The sequence below is a fragment of the Pleurodeles waltl genome, chromosome 8 (genome assembly GCF_031143425.1).
Source record: "Pleurodeles waltl isolate 20211129_DDA chromosome 8, aPleWal1.hap1.20221129, whole genome shotgun sequence".
Classification (NCBI taxonomy): Eukaryota; Metazoa; Chordata; class Amphibia; order Caudata; family Salamandridae; genus Pleurodeles; species Pleurodeles waltl.
In genome coordinates this window covers 1,260,825,955-1,260,849,503 of record NC_090447.1, presented here as the reverse complement: position 1 = coordinate 1,260,849,503, position 23,549 = coordinate 1,260,825,955, and positions in this window count along the sequence as shown.

Below are 23,549 nucleotides of genomic sequence, written 5' to 3'. Positions count from 1 at the left end.
TTAGGGTAGTGGTTCAGAAGAGACAGGACTACCCCATGAGAACTGTCTCTTAGGTGATAAGTGAGTTTAGTAATTCATCAGCGCAGTGCGTCTCTCACCTGTGTCTTCTTATTTAAAAAAAATTTAAATGGTATTGTATGAAGTAAAATGAAGTTTACTTTGCTGGATGATGTCATCAGTGATGTCATTTGAGATGCCATCAGTGATGTCACTGACCATGTCACGAGTGATGTATTATGTAAGGTCATAAGTGGTGCATTGCATGGGTGTAAGTTATATTTAGCCCAGATAATTATAACTGCTAAATTCCTATGGTTTTGTGTGTGTACAATCTAAGCCTAAGTATAACGTCTCTGTAACCTTTTTTTTTCAGTGAATTTCAAAGGGTTATTTAATTATATTTCCTAACTCTAATGGCCCGGTAACTTTTGTTTCTTCAGTGAATTTCTAAGGATTATTTAATTATATTTCCTAACTATAACATCCCTGAAAACGTTGGTGTTTTCAAGTGAATTTCACAGGTTTTTTTATATGAATTGTGCTGCAATTTCACTCATACGTTCAGTTTAATAATATGCATTTTCACAAGTTTGTAAATACATTTTGTTAACAAACTTATTGTTATACATTTTAAATGTAACAATTACAAAAACAATGTAAGGTAACATGTAAACTTTCTATAAAGGTAATATACCAAGTCTCTATTTTCTTGTATTCGTTTAAAGGATCCACAGATCTGCTGCAATAACACCACAAATCTGCTGGAATTCCAGGAACACACCCAAACATAAACTTGTCATTCGATACACTAAGGCCCCGATTATGAGTCTGGCGGTCCTGGGACCGCCAGACTCGTGGTGACAGTCGGACCACGTGGCGGTCCGACTGACACATTACGAGGTTGATGGGCAGACCCGCAAACCTACTGCCGTCCCCACCAGGATCCTAGATCCCGATGGGTTGATGATGGGGAGGGTTGTAATCAGACAGAGCAGCACTGATCTCAGCACCTCCATGCTGATTACAACCTTGTTCTCCACCAACCTTTTCATGGCGGTTCCACAGCCATGAAAAGGCTGGTGGAGAACAAGTGTAGGGTGCCACAAGTTGGCCTTTGTACTGCCCATGGCATGGGCACTGCAGTGGTCCCCCTGCCCAGCACCCTTGAAATGTGCACTGTATACTGTGATGTGGCCCTTGCGTGTGCCAGCATTGCCGCCAGCTCTATTATGAGCCCGCAGCAATGCTGCTGTACCTTTCCCACTGGGCTGACCGCCGGAAACCTTAGTTTCTGCTGTTCCGGGTAGTGGAAAAGTCGTAATGGGGCCGGTGGGGAGGTTGCCAGCACCGCGGTGACCCTCCCGTTGGGAGTTTGGCAGACGGAGGTTTCCCTCCGCCAAATTCATAATCAGCCCCTGTGTCTCTGCCAGTCACATTGCAAATCATACCCTAAATGAGATATCTGAATTTCACATCTCTCTGCAGACAGACCAAAAATCACAGCTCCATTGTTTCTCTGGCTTTCCTTCAAAAGAAGAGAGTTTCAAAGTTAAGATGACTTCTGCTGAAGATAGAAGAGAAGGGAGAAAGCAGGATGATGAACCAGCAGACTTACCACATCCAAAGAATTCATCCAACATTTGAAAATATTTTTCCATTCCTTCAGGAGAAAAGAAAGTTCTTGCTAAAATTTGTCAAATGCAACATATGTAGCAAAAGGTATGGTGAAGAAGTATTCACGTCAGGGCCGGCTTTAGCGCTGGTGGTGCCCTGTGCAACAGTGTTTTTTTGACACCCCCCCACGACCACCTCCTTGGATTCCCTCTCTACCACCCAACAAATGTGCCCCTCATGTTTCCTTAGCCCCCCTTTAACATACATTAATTTGTTTTAAAGGGCTTGTAAAGGCTGGCTTTACTAATCCACTCAGCTATCCACATAAAATATCATTCTGTTCTTTGCAGAAGGCATATTAACCCTCTACTCAATGGCGAGTCAAAGCTGCCGCTAGACAAACCTCAGATCTCTCTCTCTAGCAAGAACATTAATCACAATAGTTATCTTGACATTTTAATTGCTTCCTGAAGGCTGGACGCACAAGAAACTTTTCAGCAGGTGTTTTTAAATCACAAGTTTCGTAAGTTATTGCTAAACACAGCGCCCCCCAGAGGTCAGCACCCAGTGCAGCCGCACCGCTCGCACCGCCCTAAAGCCGGCCCTGATTCACATGGCACATCTTCAATTAGGAAACACATAAAAACCATATAGAGAAGAGAGAGGGAAGGAAGTGCATCATCATCATCATCAGCCGCTGATTTCTGCAACCCTTACCTCTTTACCAGATGGTTACCATCCCCGCTGTTTCACCGAAACTGGAAGACATGGTCTCTCATTGAGGCAAAAGCCATATGCCAGTTGCACTAAAAATGTCCTCTGTTGACCAGTTTATGGATGCTGTCAACAAGCGTAATTCGTAACTTTTTTTCACCTCGCTGTTCTAACTTCCATGTCTCTTTAAACACAAGTAGATATCTGAAAAGCAAATATACAATACATTTACCTCTATGTTACATACTGTTACATTACATACTATAAGCAAGTAAGTAGCTGAATAAGTGGTTATTTCAGTGTGTAACATGATGTGTAAGTGTCTGAATTTGGGTGTATAAATGGGTATATGAGTGGCTGCACGGGTGGGTGACTGGGTGTGCTAGTGGTTGAGTGGATATCTGAGTGAGTGCATCAGTTGTGTAAGTAGCTGTGTGGGGGCGTGACTGGGTGTGTTAATGACTGTATGGGTATTTATGTGTGTATGTAAGTGGCTATATGGATTAGTAACTGGCCCTCTTAGTGAGTGTTTTGGTGTGTAACTCTGTGGGCAAGTATCTGTTAGTGATGGATACGTAAGTGTTGTGTGGGTATGTAAGTGCCTCTTTTGCTGTCTGACTGTGTGTATGAATGGCTGTATGGTTTTGTAAATAGGCATGTGAGTGCCTGTATGGATGGATGACTGGGTGTACAAGTGGATACGTGCATGTGTAACTGACTGTCTCAGTGTTGGGTACATGAATGGATGTATGAGTGTGTGAGTGGGTGCGACAGTGCATGCATAGGTGTGTGAATGACTATGTAAGTGGATGTACAGGTGAGTAAATGAGTGTGTGAATGTTTTATGGGTGTGTGACTGAGTGTCTCAGTGACTTTCTGTCCACATGACTAGTTTGTACATACGTGCTCTTGTAGGAGTGTAACTCGGTGTGTAAGTTCCTGCTTGACTGTGTGCATGGATTCAAATGACATATTATTAAATTATGTACTATAAGCAAGCACTCACATCCAATTTCAAACACATGCATTCACACTGGCTTAATAAAAAGAACTATATTTTCAGTAGTGCAATTCCTTCTCCTTCTTTGCTGCTTGCTATTGTTTACTTAATGTTTTCTTCTAACCTCCCTTTTATTTAGCCTTTTATTGCAGTGTCTAGATGTTACACATTTTCTTTCAGCTTATATACACTCTTTTAAATATAATTTTTATAGGACAACCTAACTCAGATATCTGTAAAATCTCTTGGCTGTTGTCTAAATTTTATTTTAATAACTGTTAGCATATGCTTTCCACTGCAAACCTCAAGTCAGAAATATGGCAATCCTCCTCCACTCTCAGTACAAAAATACACTAAGAGCTACCTTTCCAATTGTGCTGTCACTCACATTGCTGTATGTAACAAATTGAAGACTTCTTTTCATCTTTTATTTGTGTTATGCCACATCTAAATGTTCACTTTGTTTTAATCCTTCCATGTTTCCTCTAAAGAAACCTAAGATGGTAGGTTTTTTATGGATCTTCAGATTCACAGTGGGGCTCAGTGTGGCCTTCCTGTGTGGTCCACACTGGATCCGCGGATCCACATGGAAACCTTTAACAGCATTCAATAATCTTCTATCAATGCTTTTCCAATTACAAGACATACACTCCCTACTGAGCAATTGTGTACACCAGTCTGCATTAAAGTTTCATACTGCAGTCACTTTTGTTCCCCTTCCCCCACAATCTTTTAGCTCTATTTCCATAGTAACAATGCTTGCAATAGTCTCTGCCTACGAGTAGGTCAAACTTTCACAAGACTTTCTCTCAAGACCATACTAGCTTCACATTATCTGTAGCTGATGTGGTTGAGTGTTTGCAATTCCAAGCATATCCTAAACAACAAAAACTGTTATTATTTTCCTAAGCGAATCACACACTTAGTTATTTTTTTCTTAAAGTCAGTCCCTAATTTTAGTTCCCTGCACATCTCCACCATTCAAACAAATATGTTCCTTTATGGTTTACTTGCTGTCCCCCATTTTAACTGCCTTTTATCCTCAAAACTGCCTCATTCTGCTGCAGCCTTTTCCTGTGTGCTACTTCTGCTTGTCTCCAAAATGGTCAGAGTCGGGATTACAGTCCATAGTTTTGTGTTTTGGGCTAGAGGGAGTGCTAGAAAGAGTGGCATTGACAGGGACCTGGGTTTAATTAATGTAGACATTACTTGGGTTGGCAAGAGAGGGTTAAAGTGGTATCAATTGCTGCATTTGTTTGAAAGCATGGCAGATTGCCAACATCCAGACCTTATGACTGTGCACTGTGGGGGGAATTACCTAGGCTCAATTACTGGGGTAAGACTGCAAATCCTAATTAAGGTACCTTTGCTAAATTAGTGTCACTTTTACCACATTCTGCCTTGGCATTTTTCAACATTTGCCAAAGACAGAAATGGCAGTCATCAACCCAAATTTGTCCACAGATAGAGAAATCAGGAAAACATGTCAACAAAGCTGTTTCTGCATTTCTCTGAGGCCACAACCTGGGCTCTATATACCATAACAGCTTACGCTTTGATATGGCCTGTAAGTGGTATATAAGTGGCTGCATAGGTGTATAAGTGGGTGTGTGAATGGTTGTTTGGGTGTGTAACTGGGTGTGTGAGTATGTGGTGGGTGTGTGAGTGAGTGTGGTAGTATTTGTGTGGGTATGTTAATGGGTGTGTAAGTGGCTCTATGGGTCTGTATGTGGGTGTGTGAGTGGCTGTATTCGTGTGTGAATTGGGTGTTTGAGTGGTTTTCTGGGTGTCTGATTGGGTGTGTGACTTGTATGGGTATGTGAGTGGTTGTGTGAGTGTGTGAGTAGCTGTATGACTGCCTGTGTGGGTCTGTAAGTGGATGTGTGAGTGGTTCTCTGGGTCTGTAAGTGGGTGTGTGAAGGACTGTATGAGTGTGTAAATGGGTGTGTGCGTGGTTTTCTGGATCTCTACATGTCTGTGTATGTGGCTGTATGGTTGTGGATGTGTGAATGTCTAATAAGGTGTGTGAATGGATGTGCGAGTGTGTGAGTGGGTGTGCGAGTGCCTGTGTGAGTCTGTGAGGGGGGGTGTGAGTCGTTCTCTGGGTCTGTGAGTGGATGTATCAGTGACTGTATGGGTGTGTGAATGGGTGTGTGGGTGGGTCTGTGAGTGGGTATATGTTTTTTTAATTGGAGTCTGGATCACATGGGAGCCACGTTGAACACTGTGGTGGATCAGTGGATCCAGAACCCAATTACAAAGAAAAGTATACCCACTCACACACCCAGACCCTCATTACAACTTCAGCGGTCTTTTGGAAAAAACACCAAAGTCGCAGGCGCCCAAAGACTGATGTTGGTGGTCTGAAGACAGCAGTATTTAGACTCACCCAAGGATTTCTGCCCATTTAAAAGTGGAAATCTGGCACCGTCGGCCTGACTGACGGTGGATGAGAGGCAGTTCCACCGCCAGCACCACCACCACCACGCCAAAAGGACTCCGCCCACTGTATTACGAGGCGTAATATGGCACAGCGGTTCCTGCATGGCAGTGCGGCGCTAGCGGTGGAAACACTGACACCCATCAGTTCCCAGAAGACCACCTGCCCAGACGGGTAGGTAAACCGTCTAGAAGGGGGGGGATTGTGTGCATATACAATATGTGGTGTGTATGTGTAGTGGTATGAGTGTGCGTGAGTGCATGTTAGATGTGTGTGTGTGTGTGGAGGGTGTGTGTGTCTGAATTGAAGCGGAGGGGAGGGGTGTGTGTCGGGGTGCAAGTGAGTAGGTGTATGTGTGTTGAGATGTATGTGAGTAGGGTTGTTTGTATGGGTGTATGCATACTAGTGGGGGTGTATGTCAGGGAGTATGTTGATGAGTGGGGGTGCGTGTATATCAGTGTGGGAGCAAGAGGGGGATTTTGCATGTATGCGTGCAGTCGGGTAGGGGGTTGGCACATGTGTGGACGGGTGGAGGGTGTTTGCAAATGTATGGGGACGGGTGGGGATGTGTTTGCAAGTGTGTGGACGGTGGGGTGCATATGCTGGCGACAAAAATGGGGATTCCTGTTGCCCGGCTGCATTACCACCAGGGTTTTCATAGCTGGGCGACCACCGCAAAAAGCCTGGTGGTTTGCTGGCTCCTAATGCGGCTGTGGCAGTCCAGCGGGACTGGCTGCGTTGTGGTGGTTTGGCATTGGCCAAACCGCCCAACTTGTAATGCAGGGGTCTTTACCGCCGGGTCAGCAACGGTAAGACTGCCACACTCATAATGAGGGCCTCAGTCACACACCCAGTCTCTCACTCATACAACTACCAACAAAGCACAAATTATTTATTTTGATACTAAACAGAATGAGAACCCAAGATAAAACATTGTTGTCTATGAAGAAAAGAAGCCAAAAAAGGCTTATGAACAAAAGTAAATTTTGCTAAGTTTTTGCAGGAGAATGGAAGCATATATCTAGTACGGAGCCTTTTTGTTTTAATGAAGAACGCTACTTACAACAGAAAACATTAGTGCATGCATTTGAAACAACTGGCTGATGCTATAAGGTAAACGATGGTACTGCAATTGCAAAAGAGGGGATGGTTCCCAGAAATGTAGAGGAAGAGATAGGTGAAGAATACAATGAAGGTGTAACATGCCACTGTGTATTGATGGGTATGTAGTAGTATTTATAGTACTTGCCAGGAATCAATTGATACATTAAGAACTTTTCTACGTCAATTTACATCTAAAGGTATGAAAGCAAAAATTGCAATGTTACAAGCATTAGATCCAAGTGAGGAAATATTCTAATTTACAAGGATACTCATTGGCACATCTATCCAGTGTAGTACTTTTCATCATTTTCGAATGTTGGCTGTCCATCATTTAAAAAATGTGAAACTTAGAAAACTTTACTTTGTAAAAAGTTCTGCTTTGTGTTTGGGAGAAATGAACAAAGCACTTCTGTATGGTACAGTGTCAGAGGTTGAAAGTGTTTGTAAAGCTATTAATTCATGTTTCTATGGTCCTGAAGTGCAGTCTGGGCAAAATAAGGAGTTGGTATGTTCAGGTGTAGAGAAACAAAACACAGATGTTAGTTCTGATAAGTTTAGACAAGAAGTAACAAAGTTTAAAGCAGTTTCTACAGAGAAATAAAACTATGTTTGTATTTGTTGTCGGCGCACCCACCACAACGGCCAAATTAGAAATGTTGATGTGTGCTTGAAAACTGAATAAGAAAACAGAAAAAAGTGGCTAGAATTTGCAGTGTATTTACTTGTGGAGGAACATTTTGATTTATTGACACAGCATATCATGTGCAAGGACTGGATTGCTATGACAAATTAGAAGGCAAAAAAATGCCTGCCAGAGCAATACACAATACTTTAGAAGTGGTTAAAATTTCAGATGAACTTTGACATCTGAATGTTTATGTAAGAATACTCATACAATCTATTCACCCTTTTCAAGCAATAGTTGATGTGGAACCAAAAACTGGGAAAACTCACCCACTTGAGCTTCAAAAAGAGCTTAAAGGTAGCGACGTGTATTTACCTTTAGATATTAAATGCAATATTGAAACTGTGGCTGTAGAGAGAGGTTTGGAAGAACAGCTTGTTATTCTAGTGAATGGTGTGCCCAGAAAAACATCTGACAGGAACTAGTGGATGTAAATAAGGTGAAGAAAGCTACATTTTATCTTTAGGAGCTTAATGTGTACTATAAATATGTAGAGGTTGTTGAACATGGAAATTGCATAGAGGAATAAATGTTCCCTTCAATTTTACAGTTTGCAAAAGTGGATAGAAGTAGATCTGAGGAAATATATGAGCACTACAGTATCAATCCACTACATTCAAAAGAGGTTATGGGGGATGCCACTGAACTTTATCAGATGAAATAAGCTTAAGGCACTCCAACTGGTGTGTGAGAGCGAAGTTTAGAGGGTCGGTGTTTTCCTCAACTATTTTTAACTGTAGTAGGTAGATGGTATAATGACTGCCCTGTGCATATACCTGCAGCAGAGTATAGGTCAACAAGATTATATTATGAGGACCCTAGATTTTGGTAAAGTATTTCACGTGTATTCCATCTCTTGTTTGAAAGCAATTTGTCTGGACTGTCATATGCTGTTAACCATATGCCTCAGACAGGAGTTAATGTCCAAGATATGTCTGCAAAAGACTTTGTTGAAAGAAGTTCATGGAAAAGATTAGAAGCTCAAGTACAATTTGATCAATTTAATGGCATGCCAATGTCTGACCAAGGAGTACTGGTATCGTTGTCATGATAAGCTCAAATATATGGTGAGAAATTTAACTGCACCAACTTGATTCGTAACACTGATTTGCGGAGAGTATGCATGGGATGAATTACATGAGTTTTTGGGAGAAGAAAACTCTAACATTAAGGGTATCAAATTGAAGACACCAGGAAATCTTTGCTTTTTGGATCCTGCCAATGTTTGCAGGTACATTAACAGTACATTACATGTAACATTCCAAAAGACACTGAGGTGTTTCCTCAGTGTATTTTGGAATGATACATATAATATACCATTCTATGATAGAAAGTACTCATCTATGTTTGTTCCAAATATAGGAGAATATGATTATGGCTAGAAGTGTAAAGTTCTGTCTGTGAAAATACAGAGCAAATGGAAAATTTTACACAAAATGTTGTTTTGGATTTCCAGGATCTGTTATTTCAAAAGGAAGAGTGAACAGGTTTATGTCTGCAGTTAGACACACTTACTTGTAAATCACCATCAACACCTACACCCTCGGGTGAACAAAGGCTTCGTAATATATTAATGACTACAATTCTGTCATTTTGAAAATGTAGAATGTCAAAATGGATATTCAATATGTGCCAGACAACATTATAGCTGTAGTATCAAAGGGTTTTACCCATTTTGTGTCTATGGGAAAGTGTTTTCATACATATGACCCTTACTATCCAAAAAGGAGGTGCATCTTCAAAATGGTTGTCTCTATGAAATACTCCAGTACTAGACGTATGGAAACAATATGACATAGAATATAGATGAGGGTGAATTTGCAGTAGTCGGTTGCAATGGGTGTTTAATTTGATGTAGCAAAGGTAGTCTAATTCACCATTGAAAACGGAGTTGCCAGATGGCTAAAAAAAAGACAATTTTTATCTGCCACTTTTGCAGCTGTATAAACCTCAGCATTGTGAATCAGAAGTACTATGAGAGTTTGACTATAAAGACTCTCAGTGCTTCAAAAGATGGCATTGAGTGCTCAATATTTGCAAATTATTTGAAAATGTTGAATGATGAAATTCAACAGGAAGATTCAATTGCTGCTGAGGTAGCTAAGGAGAGTTTGCAAAATAGCCAAAGTTCAGGTCCCCAAAGTGAGGGCAACTTGGACAGCCAATAATTGAAAATGGGACTGTTATTGCAATGAATGAGGTAGATACTGCAATTGTGGAAGCTAGACAGGAAACAATTGATTTAGCTCATTTAGTTGCACAGCTAAATGATTAATAAATACAGATATTAATGGAGGTGAAAGCTACAGTTGAGCATGGATTGCTTCATGACAAGAGTGTGCATGCTCAACATTTAAACCCATACTGTTGTGTTTCAGTGGTCAAGCTGGCACTGGTAAAAGTTTCTTAATACAAGTTGTTATTGCTTTTTGACAAAAGACTGTAAACTGCAATTTACCATGTGTGGTTACAAAACCTACTGGATTAGCTGCACACAATATCAAAGGTATTACCATGCATCAACTTTTGATGCTGCCTGTGGAACATGACAACAAATAGAATACCAAATGTTATCTGGTGAAGCTTGTCATGAAGTGTCAAGAGTGTTAAAAAGTTGTCACTTTTTATAATTGATTGTGAGCATGGTCTCAAATGTAATGCTTGCCTTTGAGCATTTGAGAATGCAAGAGGTTCAAAGAACAGATTATGATGTCCTATTTGGAGGAAAACATTTGTTTTTGGACATCCACTGCAACTTATTCCTGTGAAGGATCAGCCTGTATTCAAAACAATTCTGTTTGATGAAACTGGGAATTCTTTAAAAAGCATTGGAAATGTGAATATTTGATTAAATTTAGAAGACAAAAAATGTATTAGGAATAAGCGCCAAGCATCTGGCATTGAATATGGTAATATTTAGAAATATATTAGAGTGTATGGTATTCTTTCAAAAGAGGGAAGATCTGTTCTAAAAAGTCATCCTTTAAAAAAAACTTTATGCAATAACGAAGGCAGCAGCAGAACTAATGTTCAGTATTTTTAAAGATAGTAAACATATTGTGTGCCTAATGTCTACATTGGAGGAGTATGCATGTTTCAACAATGAATTGCTGGGATTGGATAAAGAAGACATTTTGCAACTGAAGGCAATAGTTAAAATGGAACAGCAGGCTATCACTGTATTTCTAAATGAAAAGTTACAAACAAAACTGGATTCATTAGACAAGTCTGTTTCATGAACTGAAGGATTGGAGAAATGTTTACGTGTATGTAAAAACATTTGGGAGATTTTGTGCAAAATTTTAAATGTTGAAGAAGGTTTGGTTAATGGTGCTATAGGTAAACTTGTTGATTTTATTAATTTTCCTAGTAGGAATGAGGTGGAATATCTTGAGATTAAATTTGATTAGACTGACAACACAAAGCAAATTGGACAATCTACTTCATGCTTTTTGCTTGTAAAAGACATATGTTGGACAGAAACAGTTTCCAGTTTCTCTATCATATGGTGGTACTATTCATAAATCACAAAGTGTACATTTAGATGCAGCATTTATTAATATTGGTAGTAGAGTGTTTAAGGAAGCTATGCTATTTGTAGCTTTGTCTCAAGTTAGGATATTGTTTGGTTTATATCCGTTGCATCTGTACATTCCATCATAGAATACATGAGTGTTGAATTCCATGTGGAACTTAGAGGCAGAATGCAGGTTGTAGCTGAAGAGACAAGACGTGTAAAGGGGTTGTTACTTTACGTCTTAAAATAAACTCTTTTCTTGTGATCCTCGAGTCCTTATTACTCAAAATTGGCGACGAGGATGGGATGTGAAGGACAGAAGGACAAGCGTTAGAGATGTCTACAGGAAGTTATTTCTACTGAAGACAAAACAAACAAACCTTGGACCTTGCTCGTTATTTTGTGCTAAGAAAGAAATGTCCGACCAGAAATTGGCTTTGCTGGAGATTGCCATGGCAGAGTGAGTTGACTGAGGTTTTTTAATAAGAGAAGAGCCGTCTTGATCCGCAATGAGATCGGCTGAGAGCTTGCTGCACATGCACTTGGTTGGAGAGATGTGTGAGGAGCCATCCGCTTAAGTGTATGATTGGTTGAATTACAGGGAAGTTTTCAATTATACTTTCCCAGAAAAGGAAGTATTTTGAAGAAAACACTTACTGGTAACAAGATTAGATGCGTCCCAACATTTTTTAAAGCCCCGTAGCTTTCTTCTTTATGGTAGCGGGTGATTTACGGAGTGCACTCAGTGTGCAATGTGAGGAGACCAGAATGCGGAGTGCCGATACTGACGCTGGACTTTCTATGGTGACTAAGTGATTCTATGGATGTGTGAGGAGACGCAAATGTGTAACGATGATGCTGACACACTGAGGTTGCTACGGAGACAACATAATTCTACTGAGAGAGAGAGAGACAGCGGCAGCAAGGAATAAGCAGCAATCAAGGAATACTCTGAACATGGAGACGCATTTTGGATTGTAAGCGGGGGCACTATCGGGTCTCAGTAGTTCCCGCAGACCAAGTTCATGGCGTAGACAATGGTGACTACTTTCTTTAATTTGGCTTATTATTTTGTATATCTGTGATGTGTGTTTGTTTTATATGGGGCATGATGCATTCAAGATGTTAGCCACTCAATGGAAATGCGATTTGGACGTTCAGGTATAATTTCGAATTTGTTCATGTGTAACTTCTCATTCTACACTAATTAAAGAGAGTGTGCTATACGTGACATTTTTATTTTATTACTCAGTGTGGGGGGAGTCAACCTATAGAGCTGTAATTGAGGCATCGTCAATAGTACCTCCTCCTAAGTTTTTACAGAATCCTGGCCCCCCCAATTATGTTATGGGAATATTGGCATGAGTCCTTTGAGACTTAACTTGAAGCCATAGAAAGAGAAGAATTTCCACCTTCACGGGAATTGGCCATATTAAAACACAATCTAGGCATAGAAGGGAGGAAGGTGTTAAAAACACTTCCCAAACCAATTGCGTGTTGCACAAACCAATCAGGAGGGGGATGGAGAGGAAACATCAGATTCTGAGGAAACTAACAACGATGAGTATAGGGATGCCATGAAGGCACTTGAAGACAACTATCGAAAAAAGGTAAATTTGATAGTAGAAAGACAGATTCTTTTCAAGGTCGCAACATCAGGGGGAGAATGTGAAACAGTACATATGCATATTGAGAACATTAGCCGCTACACGTAAATTTAAAGACCTACACAAAGAAATAATCCAACACCAATTTATTAATAGAACAAGAAGTGTTCAAATCCAGGAGAGATTACTAGAATTAAAAGACCCTTCATTGCAGAAAATAATAAATATTGCGAGGCATATAGAAAACACATCTAAGTATGTAAAGGAACTCAATGAAGATAGCTTCAAAGAAAAGCAGAATGTAATGAAGTGAATGTGGTGCAGAAGACAAAGAAGTATCAAAGAACATTTAACAAGGGTCCCATTAACAAAGGGAAAAGAGCATGTTATAGGTGTAGAATTATGAGGCACACGGCAGATGCAGAGAATTGCTCAGCTGTGAAGGCAAAGTGTTTCAGATGCAAAAGAGTGGGTGATTTCTTGTGTGTGTGTATGCGTACATATATGTATATATCAGACACTCGTAGTGTTAGTAAGAAAGCAGTGAACATCGTGGGCGAAGGTTGTGACGAATGTTCTAAGGATGATGAAGATGGAGTGGAAGTTTTGGTTGTTTGCGAAGACATTGTGGGTAAAATCCATGGGAATTATTGTCCTCCCAAATGTACGATGAGGGTTGATCAAAAGGAAATTTTGGTATGGGCGGACTTGTGATCCCCATATACAATAATTGATAAAAGGTCATGGGAAGAATTGGGTGTCTGTGATTTATTTCCTTCTGATGTTGAGCTGGAAGGATATTGTGGGGTAAAATTGCCTTTACTTTAAACGTACCCCTGCTTGGATGAAAAGGCCTGATAAGGGAAAGATTGACAAGGTTGAGCTGGAACAAAGAGTCTCAGACTACCAAAAGTATTCTATCATGAGACACAACAGTAAATTGAAGCATAAGGCACGCAAGTTCATCAAAGGAGATTGGGTGAGAGTTCAACTAAAGGGAAACCAAAGAGAAGGTAGTTCAAAATGATCAAAACCAAAGAAGGTGAAGGAAGTGTTGGGAAACAATGTTAAGAACAAAAAATCGAAAATGGGGAGATATTTTTGGTTACCAGCTGTCAAACCCGTCTGGTGTGAACTGCTATGCTAATGTTCTGGTAAATGCATTGTTTGCTTTACCTTGTATTATAGACACATTTCAAGAGAAACAACAGAAGGCATTGTGTTTTGTTGAACCATCTTCGTAGTGAGAGAACTAAAATACTTTCTGCATCAGTAATTTGAGAAACTTTTGCGATACTAGTGGATCTTTAACGTTTACTCAGAATATTCAAGGATGCACAGAGGTTTTTTTTTTAAAGGTGATGTTCGCTGTTTTAGAAAAAGAGGAGATACCTGTTAATGAGTTATTCAGATATAGTTATTCATGGCAACATCAATGTGATGACTGCTCATACACATCAACTACACAAATAAAATCAGAGCATTTTATTATTGAACGCTACCAGATTCTAAAAGTGTGACTTTTGCGATATTAGTGAGAAAAGCTACACAAACTAATGTATCTTCAAATTGTCGAACAGATGTTCTGTTGACTTTGCGTGTAGCAAGAACTTGGAAGTATGTTATTTTAATGCTGCAAGGATGCAGAATAGATGCCAGTAAATTGGATACTGAGATTACTCACTTTAAAGCAGAACAAATATCTATTTCTGGTAAAACATACACTTCTATTGCTATTATTTGTAATGAAGCAGTTAGTAGTAGATACGGTCACTATACTGTCCATCTAGAACAGAATGCAATGATAGGAACCTTAAATTCAGGCAAAGAGTGCCTGGAAGTTACCAAATTCCTATCTTTTTTTTTTGGAACCAAAGTTCTAAGGTTGGTGCCAGTTGTAAAAATGGAATAGTCTAGCTATTGTAGATGCATTATCAGGATTTATAATATCATGCAGAATTTCAAGGGTGATGCCTTTATAAGGCTTTGCTTATGCTGGTGTGCCTTATATATCTAGTAATGCTACTAAAGCACTTCTAAAGATGAAGGACCTCATTCATTATGATTATGAGGCTGGCGGTCTTGAGAGTGCCAGCCTCACAGTGGTGGTCTGACCACCACACTTCAGGCGGTCCGACTGCCAGGGAACCACCGTTCCTAACAGGAACATGGTTCCCGATGGGCTGGCAGCAGTCAGTCTCATTGTCAGCTACGGCGGTGCTGATTTCAGCGCCGTTGTGCTGATCCCAAGTCCCATTTCCACCAGCCTTTTCATGGTGGTTTAACTGCCATGAACAGGCTAGTGGAAAGGAAGTGCTTGGGGCCGGGGGGACCCCTGCACTGCCCACGACCATGCCTAGCACCCTCAGAATGCGCACTGTCAGCATTCAGAGGGTGCTGTTGTGCTATGGTATTTCTCTAAGCTCCCTTAAGGGATCCGAGACCAATACCGTAGCACTGTTCCTGCCAGGTTGGAAGGGTGGGAACGACATAATATGATGTTACCTCTGGTCATCCTGGTGGAAACACTGTAATACGACGGGGGTGAGGCTGCCGGGTTGACGGCAGCCTCATCCTTGCAAGATTGGCAGTAGGCTCGTCCGATCAGAAGTTGAGGTTTGGGTGTGTTCCTTGCATTGTGGCAGATCCGCAGATTTGCCGCACCTGTAAAATAAATAGGTACCTTGTGAAACTGTCAAAGCCCAGCTCACCTGAGTCCTTGTTCAGTTCTGATGGAGGTTGAAGACAATCCGACCCCACCCTGAAACTGCTTGTTCCAGCACACTAGTTTTTAAAACAGTGCACTAAGAACAGAAGCTCAAGGGAAGGGGGGAAGTGGATAAAATAAAATAAAGAGACAACACCGTTCTTTGCGTTTCCACTGTTGAAGTGCTGCACAAATCTGCGGCCCTCTCTGACTTTTGTAGAAACTGGTGCCTAATGAAACATAAACAAAGAACAGATAAGTACAACCTATTCCTAACTGGGTTCCTGACTATCCCTTTATTTATTAGAAATTTTCTTCTAAAAGTACCTCAGAATTACCAATATCAAACATTCATCTTAATATAACTAAAGCCTAAATTCCCAATAGCAGACTCACTTTTCCCATATTTCCAGAATCTTTTATAAAACAAATACTGTACTTTTACGTCAAAATACAGCATGTAATTTGTGCAAGTCCTTGATTTACTGTTTGCCTTGCTGTTAATGGTTTCCACGGTTCGATTCTTAAAAGTTCCATAAAAAAAAAAAATGTTTGCTTCACAAAGTTCCGCAAAGTATTCTTGTAACAAAGAGTTTGAATCACAATGTTCGTGGAAGGTATCTTGTTTCAAATTGTCTATACACGAATCCTGAAATTGTTGTCAAAGTTCTTTCAGGTAATAAAAGTTTTGCACTTACTTGTTGCTGGCAAGAGATACTGATCAGTCTAACCTTGTCTTCTTTCTCTTTTGCAGGTTGCTTGTAGGAGAGAGGCTAAGGCAAGGAGGAACCGGAAACCGGAAGAAGGAAGAGCCAGCAGCTGCGCCCATTGAAGCCAATGAAAGTCTGTAGAGAGCAGGAGTGCCAGCGCCGAGGGATCTGTCCTCAGGTAAGCGGGAGGTAGACGAGCACAAGCACTGGGTGAGGCTCGGGGGCTGCCTTTTATAGACAGGGCTGGGTGTGGTCCTCACATGCTGCACATGTTCTTGAAAGGTGTGCAGAGCTGGGTGTTATTATGTAAATGAGTTAAATTAACACATGGCCTAGAGAGGAGTGTTTTAAAGAAGCCTTGGTAAAAGCAAGGCCCAATGTGTAAACAAAACAGCACATTAAACAACATACACAGATGCCTGGGGGGGGGGGTAAGGTGAGATAACAAGAAAGGCTTTCAATAGTAAGTTTAAAAGGGAGCTATTACAGAACCCACTAGTGCAGTGAGAGGGGACATGCTCTTTGCTGTGCACAAACCCTAACAGTTGCCCCCCTCAAAGGCCCTCCTACAGGACGGGGTTTTCCTGGATTTTTAAAATAAAACCGTCTAATCAGCTGTGGGGCATGTACATATGATGCTGGTTCCCATGAATTCTCAGATTCATCATATCCTTTCCATTCTACTAAATAAAACAGACGTCCACTAATTCTTTTTGAGTCTTTTATGCTTTTCACTTCATATTCTAGATTTCCCTTAATTGGTATGGGTGGAGGTGGTGGTTCAGGTCGGGTTTTTGGATTGTACGGCTTAAGCAAGGACACATGGAATGTAGTATGTACTGGATATTCTTTTGGTAAATCTAATTTTACTGTTACCGGGTTTACTATGGCAGTTATACTAAAGGGTCCAATGAAACGTGGTTGCAGCTTTCGGGATCCCTCTATGTTTAGGTTCTTTGTGGAGAGCCATACCTTGTCACCGATTTTATACATTGGGGCCTCAGATCTGTGTTTGTCTGCTTGTCTTTTCATGCTTTCCTTGTACTTTAATAAATGTTTCCTGGCTTTGTCTTGTATGTCACCTAACCTCGTTAGTCTATCCGTTACTGTAGGTAACAGAGAATCTTCGAACAAAATGGGTATAGCTCTTGGATGATACCCCTGCAAGAAATAGAATGGTGAGCAAAGTAGAGCTGAATGCTCAGTATTATTATAAACAAACTCCGCTACAGGGAGAGCTTCCAACCATTCACTAGAATAATCAGCCAATAAACAACGTAGCGTTTGAAGTAAGATTTGGTTCAGTCGTTCAGTCTGTCCATCTGTCTCTGGGTGGAAAGCAGTGGATAATGCCACATCTATTTTCAGTTTTTTACATAATTTTTGCCAAAATTTAGAGTTGAACTGGCTCCCTCGGTCTGACACCACTTTGCTTGGCAAACCATGTAAACGCACAATTTCCCTTATAAAAATATCGGCAAATTCTGCCGCCGTGGGTAATTTCCGTAATGGTACAAAATGTGCCATTTTAGATAAAACATCCACTATAACCAACACTGTTGTGAAAGATTTTACAGGTGGTAAACCTACAATAAAGTCTACGCTCACAGTGTGCCAAGGTTGTTTGGGTGTTGGCATTGGTATTAACAAGCCGTCAGGGGCCTTATGAGAAGATTTATGTCTTGCACAAATTGGACAGGTAGTGACAAATTGCTTAATGTCCTTCTTATAGTGTCCCACCAAAAGTGTTTTTGCACATTTTCCAGGGTTTTTACCCAACCAGGATGACCTGCCAACGGTGAGGCGTGATGCCAAATTATCACCTGTGTTTGTAATTCAGAGGTGGGCACTAACAGCATGTTGTCGTGATACAATAAACCTCGTTGTATTGTGTTATGGGAATCCTTTAACCAATCCTGAGGTGCTATTTGCATGTGTGCATTATATAGATCTTTGATGAAATCCTTCTGTTGTACTGGTGCCAAAAACTTTTGGGGAGGAATAATGGGTTCTCCTATTTTATCTTGTTTCATGTCTGAAGTATGTCCGTATCTAGATAACACATCAGATTGAATTTGTTGTGCACCTGGTCTATAGGTTATTACAAAGTCAAATGTGCTAAAAAAAATTAACCAGCGCATCTGACGTGGTGTTAGTGCTTTAAGTGATCCAAAAAACTGTAGGTTCCTATGGTCAGAAAAGATTGTAACTGGGTACTTGGCTCCCATTAAATGGTGCCTCCATTCTGAAAAGGCTACTTTGATAGCTAGTAGTTCCCTTTCTGCCACAGTGTAATTTTGTTCAGCTGGTAATAACTTTTTGGAATAGAAGGCTATAGGATGTAACTGGCCATCTACTGCATCTCGTTGAGAGAGAACTCCTCCTAAAGCTACTTGTGAAGCATCCGCTTCAACAAAAAAAGGCAAGTCAGGATCAGGATGTTTCAGAATTGGGGCTGAAGTGAACTTTTGTTTTAGGAGTTGAAAGGCGTGTGCCGCCTCATCAGTCCAAAGAAATCGTTGCCCTTTCCGCAACAAGGTAGTTATTGGGGCCGCAATGTCTGCAAAATGTGCAATAAACCTCCTATAAAAATTGGCGAAACCCAGAAATTTCTGAATATCTTTTACAGAGGATGGTTCTGGCCAATCAGCAATAGCACTGATTTTCTTTACATCCATAGTTATTCCTTGAGGTGACAGGCAGTATCCTAAAAAGTCCACCTTGCTGACATTAAAAGTACACTTTTCTAACTTAGCAAAAAGATGATTTTCTTTTAACTTTGATAATACTGCACGAACATGTTGGGTATGTTCTTCTGAGTTCTTAGAGTAAATGAGGATGTCGTCTATGTATACTATGACACAAACGTCCAGGAATTCGTGTAGGACCTCATTTATAAAGAACTGAAAGGCCGCAGGGGCATTACATAACCCAAAGGGCATTACTGTGTCCTCAAATAAACCAAACTTTGTCTTGAAAGCTGTCTTCCACTCATCCCCCTCTTTTACTCGGACCATGTGGTAAGCTCCCCGCAGATCTAGTTTAGTGTATACAGTAGAATGTCTTAATTGATCCAACAACACAGGTATTAGAGGAAGAGGATATTTATTCTTTATTGTAGCCTTATTTAGTCCTCTATAATCGATACACGCGCGCAGGGATTTATCCGGCTTCGGGATAAAAAAGAGTGGAGATGACACCGGAGATGTGGAATGACGGATGAACCCAGACTGTAGTAGGTCATCTAGGTAGGTTCTTAAGTATTTGGTTTCTTCGTCGGTCAAAGCATATACTCTGTTATTAGGTAAAGGGGCCCCTGGGATAAGATCTATACAACAGTCATAAGACCTATGTGGGGGCAGCACACTAGCCTTTACTGGATCAAAGACGTCTTTAAAGTCAGAATATTCAGGAGGGAGACTTGGTTCATCTTGTGTAACACTAGCACAGTGTAATACTGTGCTCTGTTCTGTACCTGCTTCTTGATAGCAATTGGTTCTACAGAAAGAGGAATCCAAAGTAACAGTTCTATTCACCCAATCAATTTTTGGGTTATGAGTTGTTAACCAGGGTACCCCGAGAATCAAACCAAAATTAGGAGTATCTATCAGATCAAAGCTAATCACCTCTGTGTGCCCGTTCTGACAGACCATAACAAGTGGACTTGTTTGTTTTGTGATTAATCCAGAGGTCAATTCTGACCCATCCACTGCACATACTGCTTCTGAACAAGGCTTTAGGCACATAGGAAGTCCTAAGTTTTCAGCTAACTTATTATCCACAAAATTTCCTGTCGCGCCTGAGTCCAGTAGGACAGGGAGAGAATGCCTCACTTGGGTAGTAACAATTAAAACGACCTGAATTATGAAATGTCTAGGTATGTGCGGTACCATGAAGGCTGCCGCATTAGAGGTTTGATTAAGATGTTTTCTCGAACAAGTAACCTCTCCCCTTCTCGAGCTTAATCGTTTCCCGATTCAGTTGAGGAGGTGGAGGAAACAGCACCCTTTCGTGGATTTTTAGGCTTTACTGGACATTCTCTGGCAAAGTGACCTGCCCTTCCACAATATAAACATAATTGAAGTTTTCTCCTTCTTTCTTTTTCCTCTGATGTGAGTGGACCTCTGAGTGTCCCTATTTGCATAGGCTCAGGTTCAGGGAGTTTATTATCTGGGTCTTTCTTCTCGTGTCTAATAAAAGTTAACCGTGATTCCAGTTTGTATTTATCTCCCTTTCTTTCTCCTAGTCTATGTTCTAATTTCACAACTAAATCTACAAAGTCCGAATAGTCTTCTGGCAAATCAACGATATGAGCCAGCGCGTCTTTTAACTCGTCTTTCAAACCTTTATAGAAAAGGGAGACACGCTTTTCTTCTGGCCACTGTGTCTCGGTGAGTAAACGATTAAAACTAGTGAGATAGGTCAATAAATCCTTGTTACCTTGTTTAAGATTTAAAAGCTCATTATCACTTGCCTGCATGAAAGTGTGTTTTGCAAAAAGGCTGGTCATTGTACGTTTAAATTGATTCCAATTATGGAGGATGGGATCATCTCTCTCCACGAAAGGAATTGACCAATTGGCTGCTGTGCCACCCAAATAAGACAAGACGAATGCCACTTTCGTAGCATCAGTAGGGAACTGTTGTTGCTTACAAACAAAGTGTAATTGACATTGATTGATAAAAACATGGAATTTGTTACTATCTCCATGAAAACGTTCAGGTGCTGCTAAGGGCACAGCATTAGGAACATTAACAGTGACCTCAACTGGGGGAGGCAAAGTTGTATGTTTTGATGGCGCCCCTGTCTCTGAGGAGGTTTTAAACAAAGGCGTAAAAGCTGTGTTCCACTGAGATACCCTAAATTTATACCTGCTTAAATCCTGTTTTAAAGAGGTATTCTCCATCTTTAATCTCTCTATTTCCTCTTGCATATGTTGCAAGATGCCAGACCCTGATTCATTATGAGCCAAGTCCTCATTTAGGGCCTGCGCCATATCCGTGACGTCAATGCCCTCTATTTCTTCCCCGATATTCATCGTCCACCAGAACTGAATTTTTTTTTTTTTTTAAGGCTTGTGCTTCTGTCAAAGCCCAGCTCACCTGAGTCCTTGTTCAGTTCTGATGGAGGTTGAAGACAATCCGACCCCACCCTGAAACTGCTTGTTCCAGCACACTAGTTTTTAAAACAGTGCACTAAGAACAGAAGCTCAAGGGAAGGGGGGAAGGGGATAAAATAAAATAAAGAGACAACACCGTTCTTGCGTTTCCACTGTTGAAGTGCTGCACAAATCTGCGGCCCTCTCTGACTTTTGTAGAAACTGGTGCCTAATGAAACATAAACAAAGAACAGATAAGTACAACCTATTCCTAACTGGGTTCCTGACTATCCCTTTATTTATTAGAAATTTTCTTCTAAAAGTACCTCTTGGATCCTGGTCTCTAGTTTCCAGGTTTGGAATGTGTTACTGCTCTGGGATGTGCTTTCTATTACTCTAAAGCTTCTAAAACATTAAACAAATACTGTTATCAGAATTACCAATATCAAACATTCATCTTAATATAACTAAAGCCTAAATTCCCAATAGCAGACTCACTTTTCCCATATTTCCAGAATCTTTTATAAAACAAATACTGTACTTTTACGTCAAAATACAGCATGTAATTTGTGCAAGTCCTTGATTTACTGTTTGCCTTGCTGTTAATGGTTTCCACGGTTCGATTCCTAAAAGTTCCATAAAAAAAAAAAATGTTTGCTTCACAAAGTTCCGCAAAGTATTCTTGTAACAAAGAGTTTGAATCACAATGTTTGTGGAAGGTATCTTGTTTCAAATTGTCTATACACGAATCCAGAAATTGTTGTCAAAGTTCTTTCAGGTAATAAAAGTTTTGCACTTACTTGTTGCTGGCAAGAGATACTGATCAGTCTAACCTTGTCTTCTTTCTCTTTTGCAGGTTGCTTGTAGGAGAGAGGCTAAGGCAAGGAGGAACCGGAAACCGGAAGAAGGAAGAGCCAGCAGCTGCGCCCATTGAAGCCAATGAAAGTCTGTAGAGAGCAGGAGTGCCAGCGCCGAGGGATCTGTCCTCAGGTAAGCAGGAGGTAGACGAGCACAAGCACTGGGTGAGGCTCGGGGGCTGCCTTTTATAGACAGGGCTTTGTGTGGTCCTCACATGCTGCACATGTTCTTGAAAGGTGTGCAGAGCTGGGTGTTATTATGTAAATGAGTTAAATTAACACATGGCCTAGAGAGGAGTGTTTTAAAGAAGCCTTGGTAAAAGCAAGGCCCAATGTGTAAACAAAACAGCACATTAAAAAACATACACAGAAGCCTAGGGGGGGAGGGGGAAGGTGAGATAACAAGAAAGGCTTTCAATAGTAAGTTTAAAAGGGAGCTATTACAGAACCCACTAGTGCAGTGAGAGGGGACATGCTCTTTGCTGTGCACAAACCCTAACAGAAACACGGATATGCTTGTAAAAATGTCTGTATGTATATAGTTTCCACGTGATAAATATAAAAATTTGTGTGGCCTGTATGTGATATTTATATTTTCTTTTAACATGTTATCAGATTCACAGATGCTGTGTGATTTCGTCACAGGAACTAGTAAACACAGAGTGCTCATATGGGCTGTCTTCTAAAATTCACAGGGGATATGCGGATCCATAAAATTAATTTTAAAAAAGAGGAAAAATTGTGTGTATTGATTTTATTGAAAGGCTACAAACGTTATCTTACCTTGATTTGTTAACTGTTACTTTTAAAATGTATGATAAGAATAAATGTATTCATAAACTTGTGAAAGTGTGTATTACTAAACTGAACTTATGGGTGGAATTGTAATACAATTTATATTAAACAAAAAGACGGTGAAATTCTAAAAAAAAGCAAAGGTTACAGGGACGTTATAGTAAGGAAATAGCATTTAAAAACATAGAAATTCACTTAAATACCAAAGGTTTGAAAGACCTTCTAGTTTGCAAATAGAACTAAAAAACCCTTACAAATTCACTGGCAAAAACAAAGGTTACAAGGTGGTTATAGTTAGGAAACAGAATTGAAAAAAGTTAGAAATTCACTGAAAAAAAAGGTTACAGAGACGTTATAATTAGAAAACCGAATGAAAAAATATCTTAGCTATTCACTGAAAATAACAAAGGTTCCAGGGACATTATAGTTAAGATCAGATTTTACACACACAAAACCATAGAAATTCAGCAGTTATAGTTACCTGAGCTAAGTATCACTTATGCGCCACTATGCACTGCTAATGACCACATGTTATCACATATTTCATCACTCATGACAAGGCCACTGACGTCACTGAAGATATTACTGATGACATCTCCAAATTATATCACTGATGACATCATACAGCAAAGTAAACTTCAATATATTTCATAAAATACCAGTCACATTTTAAAAAATAATTCACTAATACTACATTCACT